At 34.5% G+C, this 12140-nt stretch overlaps 1 protein-coding gene across 4 annotated transcripts in view; it reads left to right on the top strand.

Annotated features, from left to right (window-relative positions):
* The window catches only part of EPHA5 (EPH receptor A5), a 345340-nt gene that overhangs the window by 262818 nt on the left and 70382 nt on the right, over nt 1-12140 (top strand). The window lies entirely within an intron of this gene.

Genomic DNA, 12140 nt, shown 5'->3' with positions numbered 1-12140 from the left:
ATTCATATTGATTTTCTTCCTGTTCTACTTATTTATTTTTGACTCTTCAGCACATATTCAACTCATAAATATACAGAATTGGGCACTTTTCAATATACTGAATATTGTATTCTGAAAAGATTTATGACTATATCCTTAAGTTACAGCAATCTATATTCGTAAAACATTGTTGAAAATATTCATTTGAACATCCTTTCTTTTTGTATCTGAACATTCATTTTCTTCTAGCTCCTGTTTATTCAGGAATGTACAAAATTTCCTTAAGAGTATATATAGAAATCCATTGCTTACTTTTAATGTTAGATTAGCAGTTACACATTTTCAGAATTTCTGGGTAGGAAGCAGTCTGTGTTCTATTGAGGACAACTAGCCCTATTTGACCAGAAGGCTGGATAGCTGGTGCCCCACAGTTCTTTTCTTTCTGAAGTCACCCGAGAAGAATGCTGTGTCCCTGCTTCCTGGAAGATATAAATTTTGTCATAACAACTTTGCTCAGATTTTGATTACATAAGATAACTGAGTGTTTGATAGCTATTAAGAAAACCACCGCATCATATGAGTCTTTTCTACCTCAAAAGGGTAGATAACTATGATACAGTTTCAGAGCTTGTTTATAACATTTCTTTACTTCTAACTTGGATAAGAGTTGTCTTCTTCCTTTCCAAAAATCCAGAAGTGTTAGTTATAGTTAGGGACATGCAGATCATAAGAAGATACTGTATTCGTTGGGTCCACACCTAGAGGAAATGAATAAAACCAGATGAATGATTTAAGAGCTAAAATCCAATAAATTTGTGTGTTTAAGGGTTTATTAAAGGACAAATCAAATATATAATGTATCTATTTATTTAACCTTCATATTTTAATGTGAATTTACTGACTACATTCAGCTATGAATTCTTGCTTACTTGCATGTGAATGAGACCTTGTTCTCAAAAATGTTTCCTCCCCAATCTATATACAAAACTGACTTAAAAACAGTTTACTTTGTTGCATCTGTAGCATTAGACAAAATGTTTGAGAAAAGATTCATATAACCTATTACTTGGTAACTGAAGGATAGATAGTAATGCTTTAGGATGTGGCACACCCACACATGTGCACTACATGACTTCTATATGTACCTGGATTTCCTGTGTAAGAATAATTAAATTTTAATATAATTTATCAGTTATAGGAGAATCACAACTACACCCAAAACTTAATTTTCAGCATAACTAAACCTGAGACACCTTATTAATTTGTACATTTTTATTCATATTACATTTTGTCTTGATTTAATTTTATAACACAACTTACTGTGCAGAGATTATGAATTTTTAATTTAAAGGAAAATAAATTTTACTCCCCAAAATCTGAGATTTGCATTTTATTACCAGCAGATTTCTTTGCATGAAATTTTCATTACTTCATTTTGTTGAATGCACATTCTTGAATTTCGGGGGGTATTTGTCTTATGATAAAAACATCTGTGGACATCTTATTCTACTTTTCATAGATAAGTTATTTTAAGATGTTTTATATAAATATATGTACTCAAAAGCTAAATGAAATGATTTTTGAAAGTCTTTTCCTATCTCATTCAAGACAATGAGCTTCACAATTTGTGTCTGAACTAGGGGAAGTGTGCCTATCACATAATACCTACAGTGTCCTGAATTAACTCAGTAAAGATTTATCAAATAAAAGAAAAATTAAATGAAGAAATGTAGCTGAAACCTAATAGTATTTGGGAAGTTATATATGAGTACTGACAAGTTGTTGAAAAAAGTCTACTATAGAATTGGTCGGAAGACATTGAATTACATATGTTTTTCCCTCCTTTCCTTGCCAAAATATTACTAACACACACAAAAATACAATGAAATTTAGACTATCCTCTTAACTCTGAACTATTTTATCACTTTTTAATCTGTTGAGTTTATTAAGAACCAGATATGTGCTCCTAGGTAAAATGTATTTTGATTACAAATAATTTTACTTGTCAGTGGTTGTATAGATAAACTAATTTTTCCATGTTGCAGAAATATTAATATTATTTGAATGCAATATTTATTGGCAATTTATATTATTTAGGAGAAAATATGTCTTAAAGATACATATTCACTGATAATTTGTGTTTTTATTCACACCAAATCAAAAATATGAATACTATGGAACTAATCTATTTCAAAGAAAAAAATGAACTTTTTTTTGTTCTAAAATAAATGAAAGATAAATCAGATAGAGAGACTTTTTTTAAAAAAGATTTTATTCATTTATTCATGATAAACATAGAGAGAGAGAGGCAGAGAGAGAAGCAGGCTCCATGCCAGGAGCCTGACACGGGACTCGATCCTGGGACTCCAGGATCAAGCCCTGGGCCAAAGGCAGATGCTAAACCGCTGAGCCACCCCAGGATCCACATACTTTCTAATCTCTTTAGGCTAAAATTGATTATACAGAACCTTTTGGAGTCTTCCTACCTAAATATAATTTAAAATAATGTAGGCAGATATCCATCTTAAGTGAAAAAGTTTCATTTAAAAAACAGAATTATAGCATCTTAGGATTCTATCAATCTTACGTTTTGTGTGATCTTCCTTTAGAGGTGCTAAATATTCCATAGAGCATTTTCTGCAGGGTTTAGATTCTCCTTTTCACTTCCTCTATCATTAATTTGAAATGTTTTTTTTATTGGACTACAAAAAAATTGATATGTCCTCAGCAAACTATGAGCCAATTACTCTAGGATGAGTATAAATTAAACCTCCTGATTTGTGCAGTATGTTGTAATTGTTTTTTAAAATTTCCCCCTTTAATCAGAAATGACAATGCACATTGCTTTCTTATAATAAACTAATTTTATTATTTTCCCCTTATAGATACTACTACATAGATTTAATACTACTACATAGATATAAATTATTTAATAAACTAACTTTTCCATTAATGGTGGTCATGCCCATACTCCCAGTTACATGTTTGAGAAAGACTTTTACAATCTTCTTCTCCTGTTTTCCTTTCCTTTGAAGATGATCACTGATTACATTGTTACTTTTTTTCTCTGTCTCCATTTCAAACTTGGGGCCTAATCCTTAATTACTGGTTATTTCTCAACCTGATATAAAGCTTGTGAATTTATTTATTTTTAAATCATTTTTAAACATTTTTATTTGAGAGAGAGAGAGAGTGAGATTGAAAATAGGAGGAGAGGAACAGAGAGAAAGAATCTCAAGCAGACTCCACACAGTGTGGAGCCCACAGGAGGCTCCATCCCACAATCTGAGCCCCAAACAAGAGTTGGATGCTTAAAATAAGTTAAATCTGTCACCAGTTTTAAAAGTGGAAAATAAAATTTTAAAAAACCTATGAGGTGGAATAAAAAGTGGAAGAATTTCCTCAAGCTGCTTAGCCTTTGATGCAATTTTAAGGCTATTCAGAAATGACTTTAATGTTATGATGCTCCTAAAATGATAAGGTTAGTCTGAGGGGTGGCTTAATGGCTGTGAAAAAGATTATTTTCTGGGCAAAGGTCTTCCCTTGTTTGGCCTGTTCATGTTCAAATCCCATGGTTGGACATATAACTGCTAAATCCTATTTTCCTCTTTGTGAATGAAGCAACCAAAACTCAATTCACTTGAAATGTCTCATAGTTTCTTCTTTTTCTTTTTTTTTTTAAGATTTTATTTATTTATTCATGAGAGACACACACAGAGACAGAGGCAGAGACACAGGTAGAAGGAGAAGCAGGCTTCATGCAGGGAGCCTGATGTGGGACTCGGTCCCGGGTCTCCAGGGTCATGCCCTGGGCTGAAGGTGGCACTAAACCGCTGAGCTACCAGGGCTGCCCTGTCTCATAGTTTCTGAGCTGAAAATTTTTCAACGGATAGTGTACTTAAAGGCTAACCTATCAAAATTAAGACACTGAGGCCACGTTAAAAATGTAAAGGAAAAAGAGTAGATTTATATAAAATGCTGCTTTAGGGTTTTTTACTTAAAAATAATATTAAAATTTAGGGGGATCCCTGGGTGACTCAGCGGTTTAGCGCCTGCCTTCGGCCCAGGGCATGATCCTGCAGTCCTGGGATTGAGTCCCACATCGGACTCCCTGCATGGAGCCTGCCTCTTCCTCTGTCTCTGTCTCTGTCTCTGTCTCTCTGTCTCTCATGAATAGTCTTTAAAAATAATAATAATAATATTAAAATTTAGCCTTTTGTAATTTTTTCAAATCTCTTAATAATAATATGTTATAACTGACTTATTCTTCAAATAATCCAAACATTTATTGAACATCTATTGCACATCAAATATCAAGATAAGTCCCGGGCATGTGGAATCAGAAGATAATGTCTTTTTCTCAAGGTATTTCCACTTTAATTTAGTAGTCAGATCAATGGACAGAATTTTGTAAGCAGAATCGCAACAGTTATGGATAAAGACAAGGATTTAAACTGGAATCCCTCCCTCATGGTAACTTTTGTTTTCCTTTGGACCACAATGATGGTCTGATGCATTAATTCAAGAAAAATCTGACTTCTTATTACATGCCACCACAATTTTTATGTTAAGAAAAACAATAGTTTGATGGTAAAATCCACTGTACTTAGGAACTTTTCTTCAAACTTATTTGGAGCCAAATAAAATCATTATGCAGGCATTTTGAATGTAATTTTTTTAATGTAATTATTTAATTCAGACAAGTGCCAGAGCTCTGCCTACTTTTTTATATCAAAGCATAATAGCTTCTCTAGTGAATGGTTTTTAAAAGGTATGAAGTATTCTAAAACCTTCAGAGAACCCTCTTTGCCTAATGGAAATAACATAATAATGTTCATAATAAGTACAATATGGTCTAGCATGAATTACATACTGCCTCCCAGGTATTGTTCCAAGGGTTTTTACATGTAATATTTCACAACACCATATCTCATTAATAGTTCTATCTTTCAATTATGCTTGATAAAATTATCTTCTTGCAGTTTCTTGATCATTGTAAAAATAGTTCAGACTTGAGGCTTTTGTATTGGCTCTTCTGGCTGCCTAAAACTCCCATGTTCCAGAGAGGCACATAGCTTCCTCCTGCTTTCACATCATTGCAAAATTCTATCCTCTCAATTGAGCTTACTGAAATGAGGGCCTGTGATTCCTTCCACTGCCTATCAGATCTCTCTTACCTTGATTTACCTCTTCATAACACTTAATTGTAGTGTTTTATTTATATACTAAGTATAAATTTCTCCTGTTAGTTTTTTTTTGTCTGTAGATCCAAGATGGCAAGGATTCTTATCTGTGCATGATTTCTCCTCCTCGGAGAAAATATCTAGAACACAAATTACTGTACACAGTTAGTGAAAGTCTGGGGCTTGAACCTAGATCTGACCTTAGGGTTTCTGTTCTTCACTATATAAGTGCATTATGATACATAAGCATTAAACTGTAGATTTTGGTGAAACTCTGAACTCTTGTATACAAAGTCACTGATTCTCTGCCTCCAAAATAATAATATATTTTTTTTAATTTTTATTTATTTATGATAGAGAGAGAGAGAGAGAGAGGCGCAGAGACACAGGCAGAGGGAGAAGCAGGCTCCATGCACCAGGAGCCCGACGTGGGATTCGATCCCGGGTCTCCAGGATCGCGCCCTGGGCCAAAGGCAGGCGCCAAACCGCTGCGCCACCCAGGGATCCCCCAAAATAATAATATTAATTATTATTATTTAAAACCTTTATGGGGATCCCTGGGTGGCTCAGCAGTTTAGTTTCTGCCTTCGGCCCAGGGTGTGATCCTGGAGTCCTGGGATCGAGTCCCACATCAGGCTTGCATGGAGCCTGCTTCTCCCTCTGCCTCTCTCTCTCTCTCTCTCTCTCTCTGTCTCTCATGAATAAATAAATAAAATATTTAAAAAAAAAAAACTTTCCAAAAAATAAATAAATAAAACTTTCAAAACTGGTCAATATATAAATAAAGCCTCTCCTAGAAAGTACTGTCGGTGATATTTTGACACTACAGTAAATAAAAAATAAACTGGATTTTAATGAATTGTCCCTCAGTCCTTCACTGAAAAATAGTGCTAGATAAATGATTTATTCTAGAACTACACGCATTCAATGTCACCAATTTATGACCATTCCTGATTTGTGATGATTGGTTAATTTCACCTCTCTGTTTCCTCAAAACTTTTTTTTTTTTTCCAATTGAAGTAGTTTTAGTTCATCATTTTATATGTCTCTTCAATAGATTGGTGCTCATCTTGAATGTACGGATTATAGTGTAGATTCCCAGTAAATACCCAGTGACTTTATTGCTGGAAGAATGAAACTGGAGTTCAGAACTCTTGAAAATATACTGCAGACTACCCTTTCAGCATTACCACTATGCATTTTTGACCTGGACTCCTTTAGTCACATATGGCAGAGGCTAAATTCAAAGTGGCTTATTCTAAAAGATAATTATAAATCATATGAAAAGTTCCAGATATATATAAAAAAAAACCCTAAAGTACAGAGACTTATTGATCTAGGTGCTAAAATAGTGTCTGCTATGCAATTGGAGGCATATTATTGAAGAGTGTTGTGGCACAAATACGGTATTTAAAGTTACTCACCAAAATGAGGTTATCTGGGGGAGCCCAGCAACAGTGACATTGAGAGATAGAGTGAAGGAGAAAGATCCATCAAAGGAGATTGAAGAGTGACCCATTAAGTGTCAGGAGACTGGACAGTTATTGGATCACTGAAGCAGGAATGGTCACTGTAGTGAGCCCAGCTCTGACTTTACAGCTCTTGCCTTTCACTCTCAGAGCTCATACGGTACAGGCTCTGATAGGAACCTAAAAGCTGGCTCCATAGACTAAGTCAATCAATAGCACTGGGACCTTAAGAAGAGAATGGAGAAATTCCACTGCGTGGCCCAGCAGAGTAGGAGTCCACACCTGAATCTGAAGACAGGGTACATGAACTAAGCACATGAACTAAGAATGCAGAAAGAGGATCTCTCTCTGTGCCTTTTTTTCTTATACTTCATTTCATGTCTCAATATTTAAACCTACCCACGTCAATATGCACATTAACCACTATTTTCTATCACAAAATCTTCCTTAATTCCCTTAGCCAAAACCTTTTTTCCTTTGGCTAAAGTCTTAGAGCAAGGTATCAATATTTCTCATGAAATTTAAACTTTCAACCACAAATGATAGTATATTGAGTAAATATCTTCTTTCTTCTTCAGTGACTATTTAGAAGATAAAGACTTCTGTGGCTCTCCCACATAACCTAATTGAATGAATACCTCATAAATTATTGAATTAAAACTAAACAGTGCATCAATCTCCATTTGAAGTGCTTTGTCCTTATTAATCAAACTAATGTTGGTAGTTTAGAAAATGAGAACTGTTAGCAACACCGACATAAGTCTAATACAGTACCTAATCCATAAGTACACTTTCTTCCCAATTACTGAAATATTTTGTGCCATCACAAAATAAATACAGTGATTTCAAAGAAGTATTACATAGGAGTTAAGAAATCTTCATCAGGGGATCCCTGGGTGGCGCAGCGGTTTAGCGCCTGCCTTTGGCCCAAACGCGATCCTGGAGACTCAGGATCGAGTCCCACGTCGGGCTCCCGGTGCATGAAGCCTGCTTCTCCCTCTGCCTGTGTCTCTGCCTCTCTCTCTCTCTCTCTCTGTGTGTGACTATCATAAATAAAAAAAATAAAAAAAAAATCTTCATCAGATGGGGTGCCTGGGAGGGTCAATTGGTTAAGCATCCAACTCTTGATTTTGGCTCAGATTTTAGGGTCATGAGATTGATCCCTGTGTCAGGCTCTGTGCTCACAGGGCTTAAGATTCTCTCCCTCCCCCTTTGTCCTTCTCCCCAACCTGGCGCATGCTTGCTCTCTCTCTTTTGCATGTGCAAATAAATTAATAAATCTTTAAAAAAAACAAATCTTCGTCAGCTTATATTATTTACTTGCCCTTTAGATATGGTAATGCTAATATGATGATATACCTGGTAACATCAAGTAGCAATAGTTTTTATTAATGATAGTGTAGGTTTGTATTTCTCTCCTGATTCTCTTCAGATCAGAGGTATCATGAATACGTTGTGTTTTAGCATTTTTAACATAACAAGGGCCATATAGTTTTGGAACTTGGTAAATTTTGGTAAGAAAAAGTATTATATGAAAATATTTTATCTAATACTATTTTGTCTTAAAATAATGATAAATAGCAAAATATTTATAATCACACATGCAATCACTGATTTTAGGAAAGCTCTCATTAAAAGCAAATCTCAGTGGTTTATGAATTAACAGTAGATGTGACTTTATGAAACTGTGATAAATCCAGGCATGTGTATTGATTTAATATCTGAGAGTTGTTATTCCTTCTATTTTCTCATGATTACATGCTTTTTTCTTCAAAGGCTCTGAATCAAAGATAATTAGAGAGAAGATCATAATTTATTAATAACTGACAAATGGGGATCAGGGCAGAGCAGTGCCAAAAAGACTAGGAGCATAGCAACAACTAATTGCCCACTGTGGGAAGTAAATCGTCCTAGGAAACTGAACCCAAGAGGGTTACCTGTTCAATTGCTCAACATTATTGAATATCCCACCTGTGACTTCTCACAGATCAAACACAGAAACATCACTGCCATTCTCAGGAAGTTATATTGAGGCAAACATTTAGAAGGAAAACTCTATGTTACCAAGATAAGCTAATATCATTGATTTGCAAAACTAAAAAAAAAAAAAAAGATTACAGCAAAGAATCTAAAGATTCTCAGATTTCATCAAGTATGAAGCATAGGGCAGGTCAAAAGCCTAACTACAAGGGCAAAATATGCTTTTTGTCTGAAATTCCATTTGCCTGAAGCTCAGTATCAATAAGATATGAAAGAGAACATGCTGGCATGCCAGGAGACACATGGCTCTAATAGAAGACTGCTAGGTTTCTGGGAATCTTACCACATCTCCCTGAGCCCACACAGGCTTTCACAGGAACCTGATACCCAGCTCTACAGAGAAAAATCAATAGCACTGCCCTAAGCCAAAGGATAGACCGTCTATTCAACAAAAACTCAGTTAATTTCCTGAGCCATGTCTGAGAGTATATCCATTGCTGAGAAATGAAGCAAATGACAATAAAATGTTCCAAATGATTTTAAGCACCGGCTAAAAACCACATTTGTTTAAGATCTGTGCTCTTTTTAAAAACTTGCATAAACCTGCAAAGAAAGAAATGTTTCTAATGGATTAGCAACTGAGTTTCAAACAGCCGCATTTTTTTATTGTGCTATGGGAGGAATTGAGGTTAGATATATCTGATGTCTGTGATAGTTTTAGTGCTACAAAACATATTATATTCTAATTATCTTGCTTACCAAAAAATCTTTTTGCTTTAGCTCACTTCTTGCTTCTCATTATTTCTTACTCCCCTGACTTTTTAATCTTACAGAAAAATGGCAGTGTTCTCTTAGATCTTGGCATGCATTTGCTCTTAATAGTCTACAGGCATTTCTCTACTCTCTTGAAGCCATCAATACCACATAACAATGTCAGTGAATTTTAATGCTTATTTTGGGGATTCTGCTCTTTAGATCACTCTTTCATTTGTTTATTTTTTTAATGACCTGTTATCTTTTCTTCCCATTCTTATGGTCTGGCATTGGATTCCACATCTCCATCATGGTCATTATTGAGTTCTCTTGAGTTAAGGTAGATCTAAAGGAGAAAGATGGGTTAAACTTCATCACAGGTTGTTTGTTTTTGTCTCCTCTTCACACCACCACATACATCTTGAAAGACAAGATGTCAAGGTGGCAAAGTGGGACCTGTTTGTGGTGATTAGTGAAGGAAAGACTGTTTTTTTTTTAGGTTGTTCTTAGACCAACAATATAATTCCTTTTCAGGGTCCCTCCAGACTGAACATTCCATAGGATTCAAATATCTCATGTATCTCACAAACACCTCTTCTCTCCCCTCCCAGAGCTCTCCATGCTTCTGACATCTGGAAATCCTACTGCTGCTTTGACATTTCTATGCCTGTTTCATTGATTTTCTTGAAGCAAATTTGATAGGCATTGTTTAAACCAATAGATAATATATACAGTGTGCCAACATTAAAAAAATATATGCTGAGTTTCAACTGAAGTCAATGTAACTCTGCTTTAGTATTTTAATTGTTTAATATTTTGACTGTTTAATACAAAGAGATACCTGGTACAAAATACGGAGAAATAGTACAGGTAAGAATGTAAAGGTAATCATACAGCCAATCATAGAGCAAATATTTGAGCAAACATCTTTAAAATATGTAGGAATATAAAATTAAGTGAAAAATTGTATATGTTAATATTATTTTTGTCTTAGCCTTCTAGAATCCTTACCACAAATCCTCACTGCTAAAGTTGTTTGAGAGATCTTCATATGCCAATAACATACTACTTTTCTAAGAATACCAAGTTCAGCACAAATATTTAAGCAGTGTAGATATTAAATCTGTAAAATTATTCTGATTCTCCTAAATTTTTTACAGTGTAATTGCCAGAATGTCAATCTATAGGTCCAGTCTTCCTCAGAAAACTTTTAAGATGAAATTTAGCCATGCAAATGACTAATTTCTGTCTCATCATGCCAAAGATGATGTAAAAATCCAATAAGTTATCCTCAAATCAGCATGAATTCAGTATGTACATAAGTGATATTGACCATTGTTTATATATAAATTTTGATAAGACAAATATATGATAAATCAGAATTCTACATTTGTATGACTTACATGTTTTCTAGTACATAAGGACCTCTTGATTTATTTTGATGTCACTATCTGACTCTCTGATCTAGTCCTATTCCAGCTATTTCAAATGTACATATTGTGGTCTTCTAGATTTATCTCTTCTCTAGCCATTTGTAATATCATGGGACAGCATAAACCCAGGCTTTCCTGGAACCCTAAAAATCTATAGTTGATCATTTCAAACCTGTGCTATTTGTACCATCACTCTCTAGCTCCAATGGGAAAATACTTTTTCTTTGTAGTTTTATAATATAGTCATTATAGATCTTTTGACACCAAATGCTTGTATTTTTTCATCATTTGAAAATTAATTTAAACCTTTGGTTGCTGGATATTAACCAATGTAGCATTCCTTTTTATTTAATATTTATTTATTTTTAATCGAAGTGTCATTGATGTGCCTGCCACACACTATTATACTAGTGTCAGGTACACAATATAGTAAACCAACAACTATATATATTATGAAATGTTCACAATGTTCATGTTCACCATACAATATTTTTGACTACATTCCCTATGCTGTGCATTTATTTCATCCTCATGACATTTATTTTATAACTGGATGTTTGTACCTCTTAATCCCCTTCATCTATTTTATCATCCCCAACCGTCTTCCTCTCTGATATTTTGAATGTCTATTTTACCATCCAGTGTTTTTCTGCCCAAGCTCTGAGGCTTCTAAATGTTGATCCCAGAAATTGAGATGTAAAATCCTACGTACATCTCATCTTTCTGGCTGCAACCTGTGTAGTTTGGCCCTTTGTTTCCATCATTTCCCAACACCAGGGTGATTGAATCCTGCTGCTATGTCTCCAATCCTTTGAAAACCCTCGCTCTTAGAGGACTCCTAAGTAACTCAGTTTGGAAGTCTATCAGAGGATCATCTCAGTACATCATATATCCTGAAGTGGAAATCACTATCAATCCTGCTTCCATCTGCCCACCCATTATATTATAATTCCTTAGACATCAAATATGCAAATTGCTGGATTGCTTTAGCTATGTTCCAACATGTCTTCAACTTTAGATTAATGTCCATTTCCTTAGATGAGCATCCTTAGATATCATTATTTTGACATTCCCAAGGTCTCTTGCTGTCAGCCTTTTCTATAAATTTCAGTCTACATTTAGCACTGCACTTTACATAGTGGGCACAGTTAAGATGATTGTCCTAATATCTTACTAGCTGATATTTTATTTATATTTGCATTTCTTAATTTTCTGATTAAAAACTATAGAGAATATGGAAGACAAAATACAGAAAGAAAATCATATTTATCCACCAGAAGCAATCAATATTCATGTTTTGCACACGTATTAAGATCTTTTTATATATAAGGTTTAATTCATAA

This window comes from Canis lupus, chromosome 13, assembly GCF_011100685.1.
Source record: "Canis lupus familiaris isolate Mischka breed German Shepherd chromosome 13, alternate assembly UU_Cfam_GSD_1.0, whole genome shotgun sequence".
Classification (NCBI taxonomy): domain Eukaryota; kingdom Metazoa; phylum Chordata; class Mammalia; order Carnivora; family Canidae; genus Canis; species Canis lupus.
Note: the sequence above shows the minus strand (reverse complement) of the source record. Positions and strands in the feature narration are given on the sequence as shown.